The 21,410-nt window shown below is 42.5% G+C and overlaps 1 protein-coding gene across 5 annotated transcripts in view; it reads left to right on the forward strand.

The window, feature by feature from the left end:
• Window positions 1-19,129: 19,129 nt before the first annotated feature.
• EVI5 (ecotropic viral integration site 5) overlaps window positions 19,130-21,410 on the forward strand; it is a 157,694-nt gene continuing 155,413 nt past the window's right edge. For all 5 annotated transcript variants that reach the window (XM_012730167.1, XM_012730166.1, XM_012730168.1 and 2 more), the window contains exon 1: window positions 19,130-19,437. The gene's annotated coding sequence lies outside the window, so the exon portion shown is untranslated. The remainder of the gene's footprint in view (window positions 19,438-21,410) is intronic.

Here is a 21,410-nt window from a genome sequence, read left to right on the forward strand (position 1 = left end):
CCCCACTCTGTCTCTGGTGAATCCTCTCACCCTCCGCATCTCTGGCCTGTACCCCAGTTCTATATGAATAAATAAATAAATCTTTAAAAAAAAATTTTAATCCTTAATGTAGATCCGATTGGATTTTGAATACACAAACATTTTAAAAGCAAACAACATTAGGGCCCTCCCTGGTGGCACAAAGGGTTAAAGGCACTATGAAGCTGTCCACAGCCACTGCAGCGTGAGATAGATCCCCAGCCAGGGAGGGGACCCACATGACTTGGCAGACCTCTCCTATCTTGACTGCTGCTCCCCTCAGTAGTGTATTTCAGTAGCTCCACCTGTTTTGTTCCCCCATTCTCTCTCTAGTGAATCCTCTCTCCCTTTCACACCTCCGACCTGTACCCCATTTCTTGTATGCATAAATGAATAAATCTTTTTTTAAAGAAAGCAAACAATGTTATATATCAAATATTTAGTGCAAAATTAAAAAAAAATTCTGCCAAGGGCTCTGATTTGCTCTTTAAAAAAAAGTGATTTATTTTATTTATTTATGCATATAAGAACTGGGATGTAGGCTAAAGGTGTGGAGGGTGGGTGAGAAGATTCACGAGAGACAGAGTAGGGAACAGAACAGGAGATCTACTGAAATACACTGCTGAGGGGAGCAGCAGGTGAGACAGGAGAGGTCTGCTGCGCCATGTAGGTCAGCTCCCTGGCTGGGGATCTAAAGTGTGGCAGTGGCTAGAGACAGCTTGATAGTGCTGAGATCACTGTGACTCTAACCCCCACGCCACTAGGGTGGCCCCTGATTTGCTCTTTATTTGAGCATCTTCTATTGAGCACCTCTTCTAACAGCAGTGCGTGTCTTGTTGAAATCAAATTTAACCTTTAATAGAGTGAATACCTCTGGAACTAGGAATTGGAACTTGAAGATAAACAAGAAAGTGTATGGTTGATCCTACTCAGAAATAAAACTTTATTATTCATCAAATCATTTAACAAATAACTTTCCCCTCTCATCTAAAAAAAAAATTTCCATTACGCAAATGTTCTGTACTATAAAACATTGTCCATTTCAAATGCCAATAGCAGCACAAACCCAAAACCTTCCTGACATTCAGACACAATTGCCTTTTGTTCTGAGGACACAGCACAAGAAATGTGAATAGCATTTCCCTGGGGCCTGGAAGGTGTTGATGACCAGGTCAGATGGGTAAGATTTCTGGTCAGAGCCCTTTGCCAAGTCCTAAGTGACACAGGCAGACATAATCATGCACTCACTAATACTTTTTTTTCTGTGGTTTGTGATACAGGGTTTTATAATGTACAGGATCAGGTCAAGAGTCCCCAGCCAGGGCCCTTCTTGCCTAAGTCAAAGGGAGCTACTTCCTAGAAACTTCCCACCCACCAAATAAATACCAAGGAATCCTGAAATGTCAGAGCCCCTACCTATTGCTCTACTGGGCTTGTCTCAGCAACTCAGACTTGACTTGGGGAGTGACTCACAGGGAAAAGAGGGTGTTTACAGGAGGACTGAGGGGTGGTTTGGAACCTGAAAACTGTAGACGCTGTATGAGTTCTGCCATCCACTGCATGAAGATAACATATACTCTTAGTGCATAAGATCTTCAGTAAAAAAAGATTACCTCCTGTGGGTAAAAGCCAAACAGGGTTGGCCCAAAACAGGGCCACTGAAACCCGAAAGCCTGCTCAAGTCTAAAGCCCCCTCTGATGGGGAACCATGAGGAAGGAGCAGAAGAGGCCAGGCTAGTCTGGAAGGAAAAGGGAAAATCAAAATACAAGTAAAGAAGGCTGCCCTGCCAGCCTCACCACAGATCTTACCCACTCTTTTCCAAGTGTCTCCTTCCACGACCCCAGGACGCTGTTGCAAGTCCAAAGAGAAGAAAGCACAACTCCTTCACTTATCTCTCTGCTCCACTTCCTCCCCTGGTGGTCTCTTCTCAATCCCTGCAGCTTCCCCTCCCAACTCAGAGCCACCCTTTTTAGGTGGAACCTCCCCTTTCTGTGCAGATTACACTGTTCAAAGGAGGCTCCGAGAGTCCCAAAGCTGAGGAACAGCAAACATCTGCTGAAAACTTAGTATTTGCCAAAGCTATGTTAAACATTTATTATGTTACTTTATTTAATGTCAAAACTGCTTGAATAAATCGCATCATGATGCTCATTTTACATATGGAGAAATGAATGTCATAGCCTTCACAGTGGATCACAGCTGGCAATATCAGCTCTCACCACTATGGCCTAAGTTCAATCCCAGCCAGGTTGCTAACCCACATGGTGCAGCAGACCTCACCTGTCTCACCTGCTGCTCCCCTCAGCAGTGTATTTTTAGTAAATCCATCTGTGCTGCTCCCAATTCTGTCTTTGTGAATCTTCTCACCCCCTTGCAACTCTGGCCTATATCTCAGTTCTTCTGTGCATAAATAAGTAAGTAAATCTTAAAAAGAAAAGAAAAGAAAAGAAATAGGAGGGAAGGTCTTGAGCCATTAAGAAGGCCATTCTGGATAAGATCTGAAAAGTCCAGCACCACTTTATCAGAGGGTGAGTTAATATATGAAAATCAAAATATTTACACAATTCAGGAATGTTTAAATGGAGAGATTAGCTTTATAGTAAGTCATTATTTTAAAAAATTAGAAAAATCAAGAGTTCGCTAAATATTTGAGGTAAGTGCTGCTCAAGGGCAGTTAGCTATCATCCTTGCTTAAAAGAATCTTACTGACACAATATTGATGGGACCATAAAATTAGGGGAAAGAAGTTGCTGGCTAGGAATGTGTTTGGTGGTGAGAAACCTACCTAGGCATTAAAATCATGTGCCACATGGGTAATTTGGTAATGGGAAGCCCACGGGGATTACAACTGAGATGGAAAAGATTAGTGACAAATTCTATAAATCCTTTTGCGATTCTACTTATCAGATGACACTAGTAATATCTGTCTCCCTCTTTTATTAAGTACAGAGGACACACACGTATGTGTGTGTATGTACATGCATATAGGACAGCCCATCACATTTTGGGAAGAAACAACATACATTTATAATTGATTTTCCCCTTAGTACATGACAGTAAAGCCAATTTCTGGATCCTCCCTGTCTTCTGGGTCATCTTTTTCAAGGAAATAGTGCAGACACAAAAAGGTGCAATTATATCTGTTACAGACAGCTTCAAAGTGATGGTCATAATGCTCTGAGTCATTCTTGGCATATGTGTGGGCTCAGCCTTTTGGAGAGTCTGTGCTTAAAGGCACTGTCTAGTGCCTTTAAGTGTCCAGTGGCACTTGCACTGATGTGGCCACTATGTTGGAATACAGAGTGATTCTGGGAGCTTGAATGTATTTAACAGGACAAATATGTAAAATGTTTTTGCTGTAGGCCAAATAACACCAAAAATGTTTGTGTTTGACATATGTGTGTGTTATATATATGTGCATATATATATTTGTGATATATATATTTGCGATATATATATTTGCGATATATATATACGTTAGAAAAGAAGCTTTAGGGCCTTCTCTGGTGGTGCAAGAGATTAAAGCACAGCACTATGAAGCTATCTGCAGTCACTGCAGAACAAGTTTGATCCCCAGCCAGGGTGTTCACCCACAGGGCACAGCAGATTTCTGTCTCATCTGCTGCTCCCCTCAGCAGTGTTTTTCAGAAGATCTTCCTGTTCTCTTTCCCACTGTCTCCGATGAATTCTCTCACACTCCACACCTTTGGCCTGTACCCCTAGTTCTGTATGCATAAATAAATAAATCTTAAAAAAAAAAAAGCTTTACTACAGGTGAAAGTATACACTGGAGAGTGAGTATGAACAGATTCAGAGAATTGCCAGATGTTTCCCTCTTAATTAAGTTTTTAATGTGGTGAGAATATTCATTGTCTTTTTCTGGGTTGTTTTTCAGCTTTATTTTTGTTTTAAGATTTATTTATACATACATACAGAATTTATTTATTTACTTATACATACAAACAGAACCAGGGTACAGGCCAGAGGATGGGGGGGCGGTGAGAGGATTCACCAGAGACAGAGTGGGGAGCAGAACAGGCTGATTGACTGAAATACACTCCTGAAGGGAGTAGCGGGCAGGTCAGGAGAGGTCTGCCACGCTATGTGGGTTGCCCCTTTGGTCGGGAATTGAATTCGTGCTGCAGTGGCTGAGGATCGCTTCATAGTGCTGGGCTTTAACCCGCTACGCCACCAGGGAGGGCCCTGTTGTTTGGCTTTTAATTTTATATCAAGTAAGATTCCTGTTGACTGGGTAGTTCGGTATCTCCTGCAGTGCCTATGTGCACCAGAAGGGGGAGTGCTGTCAGGGAAAGCAGGGTAGTAAGATAATAGCTCTTTCAAAAGGCAAGAGGATAAGAACACATGACTGATTGCTCTCTAGTCAAGTGTACTTGAGCAAGGATACAGCTACTGAGTACTGTCCAAAAGTTGGGGGAGTGGGGAGGATACAGGTGAAAGGCTGGGAGAAACGTTTTAAGATTTCTGTTTCCAGTAAGAGAAGCAGGAGCAAATCAGTTTGAGCACGTGTGTGTATAACATTAAAGTGCTAACACCAGTAAGTGAGCACAGAACTTCACGGACTTTTAATCGGTCATATTTATGGACAAGTCTAATTTTGGCCATAAAACATGGGAGTCCTTACGTGTGTTTCATAATTTTCTTTTGCATTTTAATCACCTATTATATATAAACGGACACTTTCCCCTCAGCTGTCTCCTAGTTTTCCCTCTCTTTTTTGCACATTTAATACCTGCTGCCAGTCTTTACTGAGGCAAAGACCCCAACACAGATTGGAATCCCTTTTCAAGAATTTATGAGGCTCAGTAGTAGTGAATTTATGTATTCTGAACACCTTAATGGACTAAACCAATTCTGGGTGAGTTTTTATCTTTTATTTTCCACAACAGTGTTCATTTCTGTACACGGTTTCACTTCTGTCCTCATGTGTAATTCTCCCACCACTGTGGCACCCATGATGATCATCATAGTCTCTTGTGCCCTTTCCCAATTCAGGACAGTTTTAAGATAAAAAGCAACAAACTAGAGAGACTCCGGACCATTTGCACCCCCCAGGAATAGCGTAGCATCAGAAGACTGGGCTTTAGTACCCACTGAATCTTCATCTGTACTGCTATAGTTATAATTTTCTCTATTTCTCTAAAGTGCTTTGTAAATGCAACTTGTACACCTGTTCCCCCATCTTAACCTTCCCCACCTAGAAACTGTTCATCCTATGTCCCTGCTATGCAGTGATGGAAATGCCATCCCTTACTAGTTGATTGAGATATATAACTGATATATATATACACAAACATATGTGTGTGTGTGTCTCAACATTTGCTTTCCTGACCTGGCTTGATGGCTACAGTCTTATTATCTTCAGTTTTTGGGTAAGTACAGTTGAGAGCTTGTGAACTTTTCCCAACTTTAGTCTTATATAACCAGTGTAGTTGAAATGTTAACACTGAAATAACAGGTTTGGATCATTGTTAATAGGGGCACAATTAGGTGTAATTTTAACTTCTTTCTGAGATAGAATGTTTGTCTTTAGTCCATTGTGTGCCCTTTCTTTGATCATTTAATCATTGAGGCTATCATTTAAACATGGTATGTAATCATATGTTTGTAAAGGAAAGGCCCAGGCCAAAAATAATTCCAAAATGGCTCTTTGTTTCAAAAACCACCCAACTTAGGATAAATTTTCATTTACCAAAAGTATAAAATAAACATGACTTCCTAAAGAAGAGACTTTTAAAATTTTGCTGCCACCATTACTTTACATATTTGTTAATGGTTCATAAGACAACTCCTTTTCCCACAACAAAGTTTTTCTCTATAACAGCATATATACCCCCGAATCCCCCAATAAGATTTCTTCTCAGGGAGAGCATAGGATTTGCTAGAATATTTGGGTACAGTGCTGGAGATGCTGAAATATGTGTTCAATCATTAAGCATAGTAGCGATGTAGAAAGTCAGGTTGGGTATTTGCTCTGCTCCTGAAGGGAGTAAGATGGATATGAGAGGGGAAAGGAGTGTAAGGAGAGTGTGCAACTTTCGACACGTTGACCCCTCCCCATAACATCACATGTCTCCTGTGAAGTCAGCTAAAATTCACAGAATGTTAGGTCATAGTGAAAACTCTTAAATAACTGAATTCTGGGAAGGAATTACTGAACAAGGGACAAAAGAATGAGCTCCAAAATATGAACCTGAAATAGAGATGACCATGAAATAGTGGGAATTAACAGAAATCCTGATAAGGACATTGGATTTTATAGATTTCAGAAATGGTGCTTGAACTCTCTGAGGAGAAAGGACATTTCCCAGAAGATATCTGAAATAATCCTTAAAGGGAATTCTTTTGCAACAGTACAGCACTGTCTAGTATAAATCTTGTGTGTGTGTGTGTGTGTGTGTGTGTGTGTGTGTGTAGATAAGAACTGGGTGTAGGCCAGAGGTACAGGGGGTGAGATGATTCACCACAGGCAGAGTGGGAAGTAGAACAGGTGGATCTACTGAAGTACACTGCTGAGGGGAGCAGGGGTGAGACAGGAGAGGTCTGCTGGGGATGGAATTTTGGCCATTGTGGTGATAGCCCTGAGACTCAACCCCTAGGCCACCAGGGAAGACTGACATGCAGTATTCTTTGGCAGAAACCAACACAAGAGTTTTGGAAAACACAGTAGAGATAGTGGAAAGAGGGAGGTAAGAGAGGTTTTAAGAAAGACAGGATTCTGGCCCTCCCTGGTGCCGCAGCGGGTTAAAACACAGCACTAAGAAGCTAACGCCACTTCAGCATGAGTTCGATCCCCGCCTGCCCCATCCCCGCCTGCCCCAGAGGAGACCACATAGCACGGCAGACCTCTCCTGACCCGCCCGCTGCTCCCCGCAGCAGTGTACTTCGCCGATCTGCCTGTTCTGCTCCCCACTCTGTCTCTGGTGAATCCTCTCACCCTCCGCATCTCTAGCCTGTACCCCAGTTCTGTATGAATAAATAAATCTTTTTAAAAAATCCTATTTTTTCAAAAAAAAAAAGAAAGACAGGATTCACGGGATTCTTTCAACAGCTCACTAAACCAGTTACACTTTCCACAGGAAGTCAAAAGTCCCTCAACAAGTTTGCAACCCAGAAAGTTGGGCTTGGTCCCTCTGGAGAACTTTCACTTCTCTATTTCTAAGAATCTTTCTCAAAACAACTTGAGTTGTTTGCTTTACCATACCTCTTCCTCCATGACCCTCTGGATTCACTGGGAGAAACTATCAAGAGATACTTCTCTCCTCTGGCTCAGACACTTCAATCAGATTAGGGCTAAATGGTGCTGTACCAGAATCACTGCAGGAAGGCAATGATTATTCTCTTACTTAGTGATTCTGAACAAAGGGCAAATGGCAACAACATACATAGGAGCAAAAATCTTCTCCAAACCCTAAGGAATCCAAGGCTGGATTCTTTAAAAAGAAAAAATTATTTATGCATACAAGAACTGGGGTATGGGACAGAGGTGCGTGGTGTGAGAGGATTCACCAGTGACAGAGTGGGGAGCAGAACATGTAAATCTACTGAAATACATTGCTGAGGGGAGCAGGAGAGGTCTCCACCATGAGGGTCAGCTCCCTGGATGAGGATCAAGTTTGTGTCACAGTAGCTGTGGATAGCTTAATAGTGCTGTGCTTTAACCCCTTGTGCCACCAGGGAGGTCCCCAAGGATGGTCTCTTTTCTGGTTTATGTCACATACTGGCTGTTATATTTCTCCTCAAAGTACTGTAGATATAACATTGATTTGGGTCAGAGGTGGCAGTTGCTGTTTTAGAATCCTAAAGAGCACTCAGATTTAATTAAAACTCAGATCAAGGAATTGTTGCATTTGGGCAATGATCTAGTTCTTGAGCAGATAATATATTTAGATATTACTCAAATTAATGATTCTGATTTTAAAAATTTAACATGTCAAATGACTCACAAACCACCCATTTTAAATACGGCTTAAAATTATTTAAACTTCAAGACATCACTGTGCTTTGAAAACCATCTGAACAAAGAGAAACCAACAGGTATATACCAGTGTAGATTGTCTCAGTAAGAAACATTACTTTTTGTATTATAAACATTAAATGCTTAACATGGTCAATTAAATACACTCTTTAAATTTCTTACACCAAAGATAAATTTCTAACTTTGGTGAGCATTTATTCCCTCCATCTATTCTCTATATATCCATCTTTCAGAAATTCCAGTTTTATCAGATCATGAATAATAGTGAAATTCCTCTGATTTAAATCCCAATCTATGAAACAGTAGTATTTACTTATATATTCTAATTAAAGTCAATGAAACGTTCTTCCCATGAAAAAAGTGTTTCCAAAGACAGAGCATTATAATGTCAGTGCATGCCTCCAGATGTGTTCTTGGGCTGGAAAATTAACTCAGAGCAGGCCATAAACAATCTGTGCATGCAGATTTCCTTCTATACCAGCTTAGGGTCCCTCCCAATCTTCCCCCCCTTCCTATCCCCTATCAAAAGGGCACACTCAGCAGTGAGTCTGGGAAAATTCAGAGGAGAATCCACCTTGGGTGTTAAGGCTACTGATATAAATAATTGTTCAGTTTGAGGGACTTACAGATAGGATCCTGAATGTGTTTTGACAACTTTTGCTTTAACCAAAGGAGCAGAAATTTACAGGTAGGCGTTAATAGGATTTGTTTAACAAAACTAGGAGAATCTACTCTCCTCTTACGAGAAGTTTTGTAACTAGTGGCATCCCTGTGTGAAATAAATTAATAGGGTTTGAGTCACTTTATTTGAAACTTACTATGAGGTGTGTTTTTTAGAAATTCTAGATGGGGGGGTGAGGTGGGAGGGAGGAAGTGGGTTGCAGCCATTGTGCTAAATTCTTGCTCTGCCTTAATGGCACCACAGTAGACCCGTTTCACATCCACTATGTTACATCACCAGTACCACTGCAATTCTTTTCATCGCTCCAACCAGAACTTCTGTATCCATTACCATAAACTCATCTTCTCCTTCCTGGGGTCTTAGTATCCTATTCTACTTTCTATCTTTATGAATATGATGATTCCAGCTCTCATACAAGTGCAGTCATTCAATATTTGTTCTGTGTGTCCGGTATATCTCACTTAACATATTTTTAGGGTTCACCCTTATGTCAGAACTTCATTCCGTTTATGATCTGATGATGTCTATTTTCTCCATCATGACATGCCTTCTGTCTGTTTTTGTCACTGATACTTTATATTTAATGTCAATTGCTATTTAATGCTACTTGTGGTCACAAATCGCCCTGAATTTAGTGCCTTAAAAGAATGATAAGCATGTATTATCTCTTGTAGATTCTTTGCATTAGGAAGTTGGGAGCAGCTTGCTGACTGTTCCTGGCTTGAGGTTTCTCTTGAGAGTCAGAGAGATGCAGGCTAGGGGGCTTGATTGGGCCTGAAGGTTGTTTCTAAGGTTATATCTGGTATGGTTGACGAGTTGCTTCTAGATGCTATTGGGAGGCTTTCGTATTCCTCTTCATAAAAATTCTTCTACATGTTGATTGACTTCCCCAAAGCATGCAATCTGAGAGAACAGAACCTATAGTGTCCTAATGAACCAGTCTCAGAGGTTGTACTCTCACTTTTGCCACCTTTTATTGGTGCACAGGCCTCTCTTACTCAATATGCGAGGTGCTACACAAGGGCAACAGGATTCACTGGGGTCCAAAATAGAGGATGGCTGACACCTGTACCTATCACCAGTGCCCCAAGCAGTGCCTGGGAAAATTCCCATTATATGTATATATTTTTAAAAATGATAAGCAAATGAATCATTTGAATGTTATTAGTGAGGCACAGCACCAAAGAAAGTACGAAGGTATGGGGAGGCCTAGGAAATGCAGAGTTGACTAGAACCAGGGAATTCTAGAATCTGCAGGAGGCTCTCCATCTCACCTGCACCTCTTCAGGACAGCTAGGATCTCTAGACTCATATCCTTAGGGCTTCATTATGAGGTGGTAATGGGTCGTTACTTTTTCAGCTGTGGTTTGTAAACTCTTGGGGCAGGACTCTCCCAGGCAGTGTGGTTAAGTGATGGTGGTGCAGGCAGATGCTATGATTTGGTTTAGCTTCAGTTAGGGTCCTACAGCTTTTTTTTTTTTTTTTAAGATTTATTTATTTGTGCATACAGAACTGGGGTACAGGCCAGAGGCTCAGGGGCCGTGAGAGGCTTCACCAGAGACAGAGTGGGGAGCAGAACAGGCAGATCAACGAAGTACACTGCTGAGGGGAGCAGCGGGCGGGTCAGGAGAGGTCTGCCACGCCATGTGGTCACCTCCGGGGCAGGCAGGAATCGAACTCATGCGGAAGTTGCTTTAGATTCTCAGTGCTGTGCTTTAACCCGCTGCGCCACCAAGGAGGGCCCTTTTTTTTTTTTAAAGACTGATTTATTTATACATACAAGAACTGGGTTACTGGCAAGAGGTTTGGGGAGTGAAAGGATTCATAAGAGACAGAGTAGGGAGCACAACAGGCAGATTGACTGAAATTATACTGCTGAGGGGAACAGCAGGCAGGTCAGGGGTGTCGTGTCATGTGGTGGGAAAATACAGGAAAGGAGTCCCCAACCTGGCCAAGGTAGTTGTACTACATTTATCTGTCCTTACCTCCTTTCATCCTCTATTAATAGGTGTGTAGGATGGGGCCATCCCTGGTGGCAAAACAGGTTAAAGGTATGGGTCACCTCCCTGGCCGGGAATCTAACTTGTGCGGCAGTGTCTGCAGATAGCTTCATAGTGCTGCACTTTGACCTGCTTGCCACCAGGGATGGCCCAGTCCTACACACCTATTAGCAGAGGAGGAAAGGAGGCAAGAACAGGTAAATATAGAACAACTACCTCGGCCAGGCTGGGGACTCCTTTCCTGTATATTCCCAGCATAAGACATCCCCATATTGTAGAACATATTATAGAATATCTGTTTCATCCCATGTCTGTCTTCTCTGCCAGACTATCATTTATACACTAGTGGCTGAACACAGGCATTACATTGTAACTCCAGACAACAGGCTTTGTTGTCAAACGAAACTAATGCTTACATTTTTACTTTTCCTGTTACTATCATTGTAACTCTGACCAGCCTCTTCCACCATTTAAATGGGCCTAATAATGGTTGACTCATGCAGGAGCTTTTAATGCTATTTATTGCTGGCATGTTATAGGAGCTGAAATTGCTAGCTTTTGTCTTTCCTGTTAGTTACATTCCTAATGCAATTGTAAGTCCATGATATTTATCAATGAATGAATGAATGAATGAAGCATCCCTAGTGATGTGTTTGGGGTTTATTTATAAGTGAGGGTAACAATAGGATTATAGTAAAGAGGAAGTAAAAGGACACTAGTTCATAGTAAATACTCTAAAAATAACTATCATAACTAGAGAGTAATCTTTTAAAACTATTATATCAGATCTCTTTCAAAAGAATGGAAGAAGCAGCTTGCCTTCTTTAGATACCTCCCACCAGGTATGCCACTTGTTTTTGTGTTTTATAGTAAATGCTTCATAGCTTATACTAACACCAACAAAGTAGCCACTAATAGAACACAATAACCTACAATTTTTCAAAACCACAGCTACAGAGAAAATAAGTAAAGTAAAAGGGAAGTCCTTCCTAATTATAATTTTCATTTAGCATTAAATTCTGAGAGTTGAGGCCCTCCCTGGTGGTGCAGTGGGTTAGGACATAGCACTGAAAGCAAACAGCAGCTTCTTCAGTGTGAATTTGATCTCTGGCCCTGGAGGTGACCCATATGGCACTGCAAACGTCTCCTGGCCCACCCGCTGCTTCCCTCAGCAGTGTATATTTGTTGATCTGCCTGTTCTGCTCCCCACTCTGTCTCTGGTGAATCCTCTCACCACCCCTGTACCTCTGGTCTGTACCCCAGTTCTATATGCATAAATAAATAAACTTTAAAAAAAATTCTGAGTTGAAACTGCCTAATATATATAGAAGCTTCTAGACAATCCTTAGAGTCAGCTCTCTCAGTTAATATACATGAAGATAAATGAAGTCATTGAAGGAAGAAAACAGAAAGAAAAGGGAAGGAAGGAGAAAGAAACAAGGGTGGAATAAAACACCGAGTCAGTTAGTACTCATGATACCAAAAAGCTTTGGTAGCTCTGTGCTACCAGCTTCCCTTGAATTTATTACCTAAGAAACTGCAGAGTGGAACTGAAAGGGTGCTCAGTGGGTGGATCCTAGTGTTAACTTTGTTGTAAACACTCCCTATGAGTCAGCTATAAATTCAATTCAAATCCCCAGGCTCCCTGTCTTCTCTACTTGTCATAGTCACCACCAAAATGACTGCTACTTTTATAAACCCTAATGGGAAACAGGTAAATGTCTAAAAGTGACATTTGACTTTATATGAAAAATGATTAAAAAATGTAACTGCTGCAACAGGAATATTTTGTCATGGAGTCAGGATTTGTGTACTTTGCTTGATCTTCAACACACAGAACAGCTTATTAACTCTTCAGTTTTATTTTAAGAATGCTGTCTCATCGTATTGAGGCCATTCAGTGATGGACAAGTTTATGAAGTGTTAATTTTCATTCACACATGTAAGAAAGTATGTTAGTAATTGACTTTTTGTAATTCAATACCATTTATCTTCATGCTGTAAATGGCTTGTCTCAGAGGGGATCTGGTGTGTCTATTTGAGCTTTTACATTTCTTAGGTGGAATAGAACATAAGCTGAGGAATATGACTGGTCACTCTAGGGTTTGTTCACAAGTTCTGTTTGGTGGCAGTGTGGATGGCTGTGTGTTGACTTCAGCAATTCTGTCTCCCAGTCATATTGAGCAGCACAGTTCTTAATAAAAATTATACTAATTTTACTGTAAAGTGACACCTTCCTATTGTATTTTTTTTTTTTTTAAGATTTATTCATGCATACAGAACTGGGGTATAGGCCAGAGGTGCAGGGGGATGGTGAGAAGGTTCATCAGAAACACAGTGGGGAACAGAACAGGCAGATTGACGAAGTATACTGCTGAGGGGTGCAGTGAGTGAGACAGGAGAGGTCTACTGTGCTATGTGGGTCACGCATGGGATCAGCTGTGGCTGGCTTCACAGTACTGTGCTTTAACCTATTATGCCACCAGGGAGGGCCCTAAATGTAGCTCCTTTCTCTTCTTTTGGTAAAGGTGGGGACCAAGTGCTAATGAACTTTAGCTTAAGCTTGTACTTTACTGTTGTTAGACCTTTTTCACATGCAATAACACATCTTGCAGCACATCTGTTTTTGGCGATTCTTACCCTTATTTACTCGCTGAAGAAACAGAGGCTTATAGAGTAAAGGCCAGACAATTAGCAGGTGATAGAGATGGAATTTTCTAATTCAGGCTTTTTATTTTTGCATGTTGGTGCTTGGTAGCTTTGGATATTTACAATAGCTGTTCTTTTTTTTTTTAAATCTCTTCGTGAAGAATTAGAGTATAGGCCAGAGCTGCAAGGGAATGAAAGGATTCACCAGAGAACAGCATGAGGATCTGCTGAGCAGGAGGATCTACTGAAATATACTGCTGAGGGGAGCAGCAGGTGGGACAGGAGAGGTCTGCTGCACTGTATCCATCTGGGGGTCAGCTCCCTGGCTGAGGATCAAACTCGAGCTGTGGAGGTGATAGGTGATAGAGGGAGTACTTAACCTGTGGGCCCTCAGGGAGGCCCCTCCAGTGTCCAGTAGCTATCATTTGTTGACTATTAGTATGCACCTTGCATGTGTTATTTCAGCTGTCATTTCAATGCTTAAATAGATGTTAATATTACCTTGGGCTTTATGTATGAGGCTTTTAGATATTAAGTGCATTTTTGGCAAGTACACTCAACATTTTAGGTTACATCTAGCCATTTCCATTAACAGAAGTTACAGTCCCCACACAAATTGAGAGTTTAAGTGTAATTACTGCACTGCTGTGCCAATTTTTTGTTCCACTTTTTAAGTTATCAGTTGTTCACTGTCTAATTTTGCGAGTGCCTAGTCACATGCGCACGGACTTCACTGCCCTCCACAGCTCCAGTACCTTGTGATACTCCACCCTCCTCCACCTGCCCCCCATTCTCTTGGGTAACCAGTATTTTTTCCAAAGAGTCTAAGAATTATACTTTCTATGTTTGTCAGTTTTTTTTTCTTTAGTTATTTAAATTCCACAATTGAGTGAAACTATTGGGTAACTTGTCTTTCATTTTTTTTCCATTTAGCCTATTAACTTCCATATCCATCCAGTTTGTCCCAAAAGGCACTGTTTCATCATTTTTGCTAGATGCGTATAGTTGCACTAATTTTTTTCTTGCTTTTAATATTTCGGACTATTTGGGGATGTCAAATAAAAAATGGACTTCTTTTGTTGGGTGGGATCGAAATTAGTACATTACTGATTTCCCACCTTGGTTGCAACTTCAGAGGTTATTGTTGGGTTGCTACTGTGAATGTCTAGTACCCATAAAGAAAAGAGGCCCAATCTAGAGTCAGAGGACTGGCTCTTTACCAGAACTGACAGATCTAGTTTCTGTCTGCAGGCAAGTGCCAAGAGGTATCAATAGGTTTGAGTGACTGTGAATGTTTTATGTTTGTGTTTATTGAGGTAATGTTGGTTTACATTGTTGTTTGTATTTTGTGGGGTACAGGACCCTCACCTTCAAGTGTTCTACCACAGTGGATCTACCACCGAAGTACCCATAATTCACCACCAGCGTCCTCTAGCTCCCTCCCCTCCCCAGTTTGTTCTCATCTTTCCCCTTCCCCTTATTCTTTTTTAAACAGCAGTGTCTTGAAAATAAAGGAGTGTGGTGGAGGTATAGCGGTAAGGTCAGGTTAGGTCAAAGCCATTTTTATATCTCAGTGTATGGAAAGTGGAAAGCAAAGAACCAAGTGAAATGGCTATCCCTATTTAATAGTCTTCATGTTTTCAAAGCAAAATAAAACAATTTGAGCATTAGCTGGAGCTGCACTGGAGTGTTAGTTCTCCTTTTTAAAGAATAGCACTGACAAGAGAAATTCCTGGAAACGGAAATGTTCTATATCTGTGCTGTCCAAGATAATAACTGTTTAACTCCAACTTCTATGACGGGCCGCAAGGAAAAAGACGGGAGGCAGAAAGGCTGAGCTAGTAAAGTTTATTGCTCCTGGGCAGCAGCTAAGACAGAGCCTCTAGGGTGGGGTCCGTAGCTACTGCCAGTGCTATTGGGGAAAGGGTCTCATATAGATTCTAGGTTCAGATTCCAACGCGGTGACTCATCGCTGTGAGCCCTGATGCTAGGTCCAGTTAATTATCACCCTTGGATGTGAGGCCCATTTATTACCGCCCTTATCTAGTCCTGTCAGTAAATGTGTTATCTCCGCACTTGGTCACTCCCAACAATAACCAGTAACTAACTATATATGGCTGTTATTGAGCACTTGAAATGTTAGCGTGTGACAGAGAAACTGTCACACATTTTAATTCATTTAAATTTAAGTGTAAATAGTGATATATGACTAGTGGCTGTGGTATTGGACCATGTAATCCTAGAAAGTAGCTGCCCTGGCCTGGTTCTATAAGGACACCCCAAATACTGGCTAGCAGGGAGAGAGAGTGCTTCTTCACCAGGTGGTTTGACTCCATTGGTGTTGTGCTACCCATGGTGGGTAATTGTTACCCGGTCAGGAGAATGCCTCTTTTGGCTATTTTTCCTGTGAGCAATGAGGTTCACCTGGCAGATTTATAAACCCCCACCCCCAGCCCCGGTAGTTAAGAGCACCACTGTTCTGAGATTTAACCCTTCCTGCCAGGTGTAAGGAAGTAGAGTTCACGCACTTTTTGCTTCCTTCTCTGAGAATATCACAAACCAATGCATCTGAAAATAGAAAACACTGAATTGCTAGCTGAGTTTTACTTCAAATTAAACTGGGAGGAGGGTGCCACTGCCCACTGCACCCATACTTTATCATCTACTTTAGTTTGAAGTCTCAGAATGTAAAGAGCAGAGGCAGAGAGCTGGACTGAGTCGTTGGTGTGGAATTCACACAGTGGAATTTCACTTACGCAAGTGCTCAAGCACTCGTGAGAGGTTGGAATGAGCTGTGTCTCTGGTTAGATTTTGCTATTTCAGTAAAAAGTTTTGAGTGTAAGTTTTTCCATCAAATAAGTTGCTCAAGGTGAGTGAAGGAAAGGGAGAAGCCAGGGGTAGTGCTGGAGTGTCACAGGTGGTGCTACCAGCTTCTCTGCTCAGGCCTATGGGCTCATTTGAGATGATACATCTAGTACACCAGAGATTTTTAAAAGACTTATTTTATTTATTTATGCATAAAGAAACGGGGGTGTAGATCAGAGGTACAGGGAAGTGAGAGGATTCATCAGAGATAGAGTAGGAAACAGAACTGAAATACATGGCTGAGGGGAGCAATAGGCGAGGCAAGAGAGGCCTGCAGGGCCATGTGGGTCAGCTCCCTGGCCGGGGATGGAACTCATGCTGCAGTGGCTGCCAATAGCTTGATAGCCCTGAGACTTTAACCCCTGTGGCACCAGAGAGGCCCTTAACTGCACACTTTTTTTGACAAAATGAAAACACATGGGTAAATCATAGCACAATACAGAATATTTTTATCACCTACGTCACCCAGAAAATTCCTTCATGTCAATTCTCTGACTGAAGCATGATTATTTTAGTTTTGTCTTTTCTGGAATTTCAAATAATTAGAGCCATGCACTGTGCACTCTTGTGTTATTTATTTTCAAATAGGTAATACATTCACATGGCTTGAAATAAATAGGTACAAAGGGCATGAAGTCAAAAGTCTCCTTCTCATGACTTCTCCTAACCCCTCCCTCCCAAGTAACTCAATCTTTCTCCCTTAGAGCAACCAATGTGATTTTTCGAGGGCCCATCCTGCAGCTATCATTAATTCTGGGGTTTATGTAAGGTGCTTTGAGAACTAAGTTTTAAAGGTTACCCAGAGATTCTTGTGACAATCCAGGTAAAACAATATAAAATCCATTTTCAGACTCTGATTACAAATGTCAAATGTGACATTTACCTTCTATGACTTAAGTAACCTTTAAGACACAAGTAGTTCACGTTCTAACATTCTGTTATTCTCATTCATTGATTAAATAAATACATGTTGAATAAATACATGTGGAAAAACAGCTTCTAGACCAAAGAAAGCCAAGCTTCCGGGTGTATGGATATAATTGTCCAGTGGGAGAAACAAAAATTCATAAAAAATAATTGTACACTTCAGTTTCAGTACAATGTGATAGGAGTGGACCATGATGGGAGGGGCCAGAAGCTGCGTCTAAGAGCTAGATGCCAGAGATGAGATCAGAATGATGAGGTTTGGAAGAAACTTCCAGGTACAGAGCAAAGCCTATGCAAAATATCAGTGCAGGGAGGACTGGGAAAGGCCAATATGATTGGAGCAGGAATATCAAGATGGAATGTAATCTGAGCAGTGAGAAGGGGTGGAGAGGTGGGTAAAGAATCTGACTGAAACAGGAAGGCTCAAAAGAGCCCAAAAACCCCAACAGCCAAGGACTATATGGCTATAGCTATGTCCAGACTTGCAATAGGTATAGCTGGCCAAACACAGTGCCTAATAGAAGACAGGTCACTGTGTATGGGTGCTCATCTGTGGGCATAATTACAAGATGCCTCAGGCTCAAGGAACAGCAACAATGGGATTTATTTTCCAAACAGGGGAAACAAAGCTTGCCAGTAGCTCTGAGCACTGCCCTTTGACCAACTGTAGCACTTTATTGTATAGATTCAGCCATAGCTCTATAACCCATGGCTGTTTAGATCCTATTTCAGTGTTTAGCTATTTATCTCTTTTTTCATGACCATGCAGGACTTGTTTAATTAAGGGATTTTGTCTAAAAAAAAATGGGAAGCCAATGAAGTGTTTTTACTGGGAGGTGGCAAGGTTTCCTGGCCTTTTGTGTGGAGAGGAGAGGGGCGTTGGAGCATGTAGGTAAACCAATTAGAAGACAAAAATTAGTAGTAACTCCCCTTCCCAAAGGCAGTTTGGAATAAGCTGAAGATGGAGGAAGATTCAGGGAAATTTTGGGAGTATAATCAATATGATTTCCTTATAGATGAAAGATATTATCTGAGATGTCTCTTTGACTTCTTATTGAAGAGGGATTCCCTAGCAATGAAATTAATCGAAATTGACTTGAAAATGGAATGTCCTGAACTTAAGCAACTTTGCTTCATTGAAGTTTCAAAATTTTCAGCTGGGTGGAGGATGGGTTTCTACTTCCTATTTTTTTGGGGGGTGTATTTCCTCATCTGGTTTTTGTTTTGAGTGAAGTTTTTCTTTTTCTGAAGTGACTACTACAGTGGAACCCCTTTTGGAAATTATAAATTTCAATTAGAAAATAATCAAGGCTCTCTAATTTCTGGTCAAATCACTTAAGTTTTTTAGTGCTGATAGTTATTATCACTTACATCACTTCTAAATGGATACCGAGAGTAATTACATTGCCCTTATTATTTTTCCTGGGATTAGAACAGAATTAGAAGGTTGTTTCTGTTCCAAACCAAGTATTTTCTTTCTAAGAATTTCTTCGTTGATATTGGATGGCTGCCTGTCTGGACTTCATGTACCTGTGCCATGTTCTTTCAACTGCATACTGTTGTTGGTAGAGTGCTTTGCAATTCAAGTATCATTTACACATTGATTATTGTTTTTGAGAGTGACCTAGGTGACCTCTGGGAGTTCCGGCGGCCTTCCGAAGCCTGCGCGTCTAAAAGGCACGCGGGTGGCCTGGAAGACAGGCGCGTGGGCGGTGCGGCCCCGCGAGGCCCGCAGCCCTGAGCATAGGGTCGCTCGGGTCCCGGAGGGGGTGTGTCTTCCGCAGCTCAGCGGTGCAAGGGGCGGTCCGAGAGGCTGGGGAAGTCAGCAATTTGTAGGACGGAGGGCTGGTGCTTTAACTGGGAGGCGGAGGGGAAGGGGTGGGGGGAGCGGGATTTCCCCGCCCTCGTTCTCCAAGGCCCAATCCAGTCGGGTTCGCCTTTCCTCGGCCGCCCGCTCGGCCCCTAACCTGCTCGAACCCATTATGCGGTAGAGGCGGCCCGGTCTCTTTAAGGCTTCGCCGCGCCTGCGCCTTGGGTTTCCCTGACGCGGCCGGGCCGGACCCCGGAGGAGCCCGCAGGCGGACCGGCGAGGGGTCGGCTGGTAGTTGAGGTCGCCGCTGCTCCCGAGGGGCGCCGGGTGGTCGGAGACACCCTGAATTCCCGAGCCAGCGCGACGCTCAGGGCGAAGAGAGCGGCCGGCGGAACCCGGAGCGGGGCCGAGGCGCTGAGACGCGGCGGCGCGGCTGCCGGCTGGATGGGAAGTTAATGTTTACGCCGGAGTCCACCCTACGTCTCCAAGGTGAGGGGCGACGTGCCAGGCCCGCGGGCGGGGAGGCCGGGCGGTGGCGAGCGCGGCTTCGTCGGGGCGCACTGCGGGGCCGACGCGCGGCGAGTGGGGGCGACCGCCAAACTTGCGGCGCGAGCGTGCGGACGCGCCCGGCCTCGCCAGGGCCTAAGTTTCCTGTGGCCGCGGCGGCCCAGGACCCTCTGGCGGCGCTGGGAAAGAAACTCGCTGGCGGGTTTCCCAGGGGAGTCCCGGGGAGGCTGGTGCTCCCGGGTAGAGCCGTCTCCCCGGCCTCCGAGGCCACAAGTTTGTGCCCTCCGTGTGTCCTAATGGGGCGAGAAACCGCTTGAGCCTCTGACGGACAAAGTTGGCGTCTGTACCTGACCTCTGGGATTCCGTGCAAAACTGTGTCTCCAGGCATGTGATGGGCACACCAGGTGTGCTTGGGGACTCGCAGGGATGCTGTTGGGGAGCGTTGTAGCCATCACTGAATCACTTTATGACTAGCGGGGCAAGCCTCAAATTAACCACAGAGTTTCCGGGATGTTGGATTGTGGTGTTGATGTTTGCTTTAAGAGTTGCTGTGATTTTCTTTGTATCTCCTTCTGTCTTTTGAGCGTCTTGGATCAACTCAGTTGGCATGCTTTCACCGCAAAGTTAACCAAAACGTTACGTGTGGTTCTTTCGCTTTGCTACTGTCTGTTGCTGCTAGAGGGTTCCTTGCCAAAGTATCTTTTCTTTGGGTTACAGTGTTGAGTAGTAAACTTTCTTTGCCCTGGGGGGTGGGGGTTGGGGGTGGGCAGAGAAGAAAAGAAAGAAAAAAAGAAAGGGGGGCCCTCCCTGGTAGCACAGTGAATTAAAGCGCAGCAGCGGTCCATAGTCACTGCAGCACCGAGTTCGATCCCGGCCAGGGATTTGATCTATGTGGCGTGGCGGATCTCTCCTATCTCCCTGCTGTTCCCCTCAGCAGTGTATTTCAGTCACTCTGCTTGTTCTGCTCCCCACTCTGTCTCTGGTGAATCCTTTCACCCCTGAATCTCTGTTCTTGTATGCATTAATAAATAAATCTTAAAAAAAAAGAAAAGCAATATAATACTTCCGAAGATCAAGAAAAACTATCTGTTGAAGATTTTGTTTTGTGCTGATATGTTATTCGTTTTTTTTTTAATTAGTGAGCTTTCTTCGGTTTATTAGAAACTCTATTTCTATTCTAAAATGCTAGCCTTAAGATCTCAGAACTTCGTGTCAAAGAAGTTGTAGGCAGCTTATTGAAATATAATATACAGTAATAGTGCACAGCCTGAAGTGTGCAAGTTAAGGATTTTGACCAAGTATTCCACCACAACTCAAGAAATAGAATGTGTAAGCTGGGGCTTTTATCTGAGAGTGCAATTGTTGGCTTGTGAGGTATGTGAATGACAAAACTTTAGTATTAGATACTGTTGACGCTTTTCCCAAGATGTCTGTACCACTTAGCGTGGAATGATATTCCAGTTATCCCACATTCCTGTTGATGCTTATCTGTTTTTTGTTTTTTTTTTTAAATCGCTGCTATTCTGGTATAGTAATGTTTCAGTGTGATTTTATTTTGCATTTTTCTGATGATTATGTTTGGGTGTCTCTTACTGGTCATTTATATGCCCTCTTTTATGAAGTGCCTGTTAAGTCTAATTTTTAAAGATTGACCTTAAGTCTTTTCTCTGAGGACACCCCACATAGTAACTACTTTGAATCAGGTATTATATACATATATGATAGATAATACCTTATTTTACTCTGTAGCTTGCCTTTTCATTCATTGTGTCTTTGATAGTGGAAGTTTTTAATTTTAATGACATACACTTTATACTTCCCTTTAAGATTACTGCTTTCTACTTAAGAAATCTTGCCTTAGCTTAAAAATATGAAGATACTTTCCTGTTTCCTTACATAATTTTTTTTTTTTGCATTTAAGATGTACAATTCACAGTAAATTCCAAGTGGATTAT

The sequence above is a fragment of the Condylura cristata genome, unplaced genomic scaffold (assembly GCF_000260355.1).
Source record: "Condylura cristata isolate star-nosed mole 26May11 unplaced genomic scaffold, ConCri1.0 scaffold00026, whole genome shotgun sequence".
Classification (NCBI taxonomy): domain Eukaryota; kingdom Metazoa; phylum Chordata; class Mammalia; order Eulipotyphla; family Talpidae; genus Condylura; species Condylura cristata.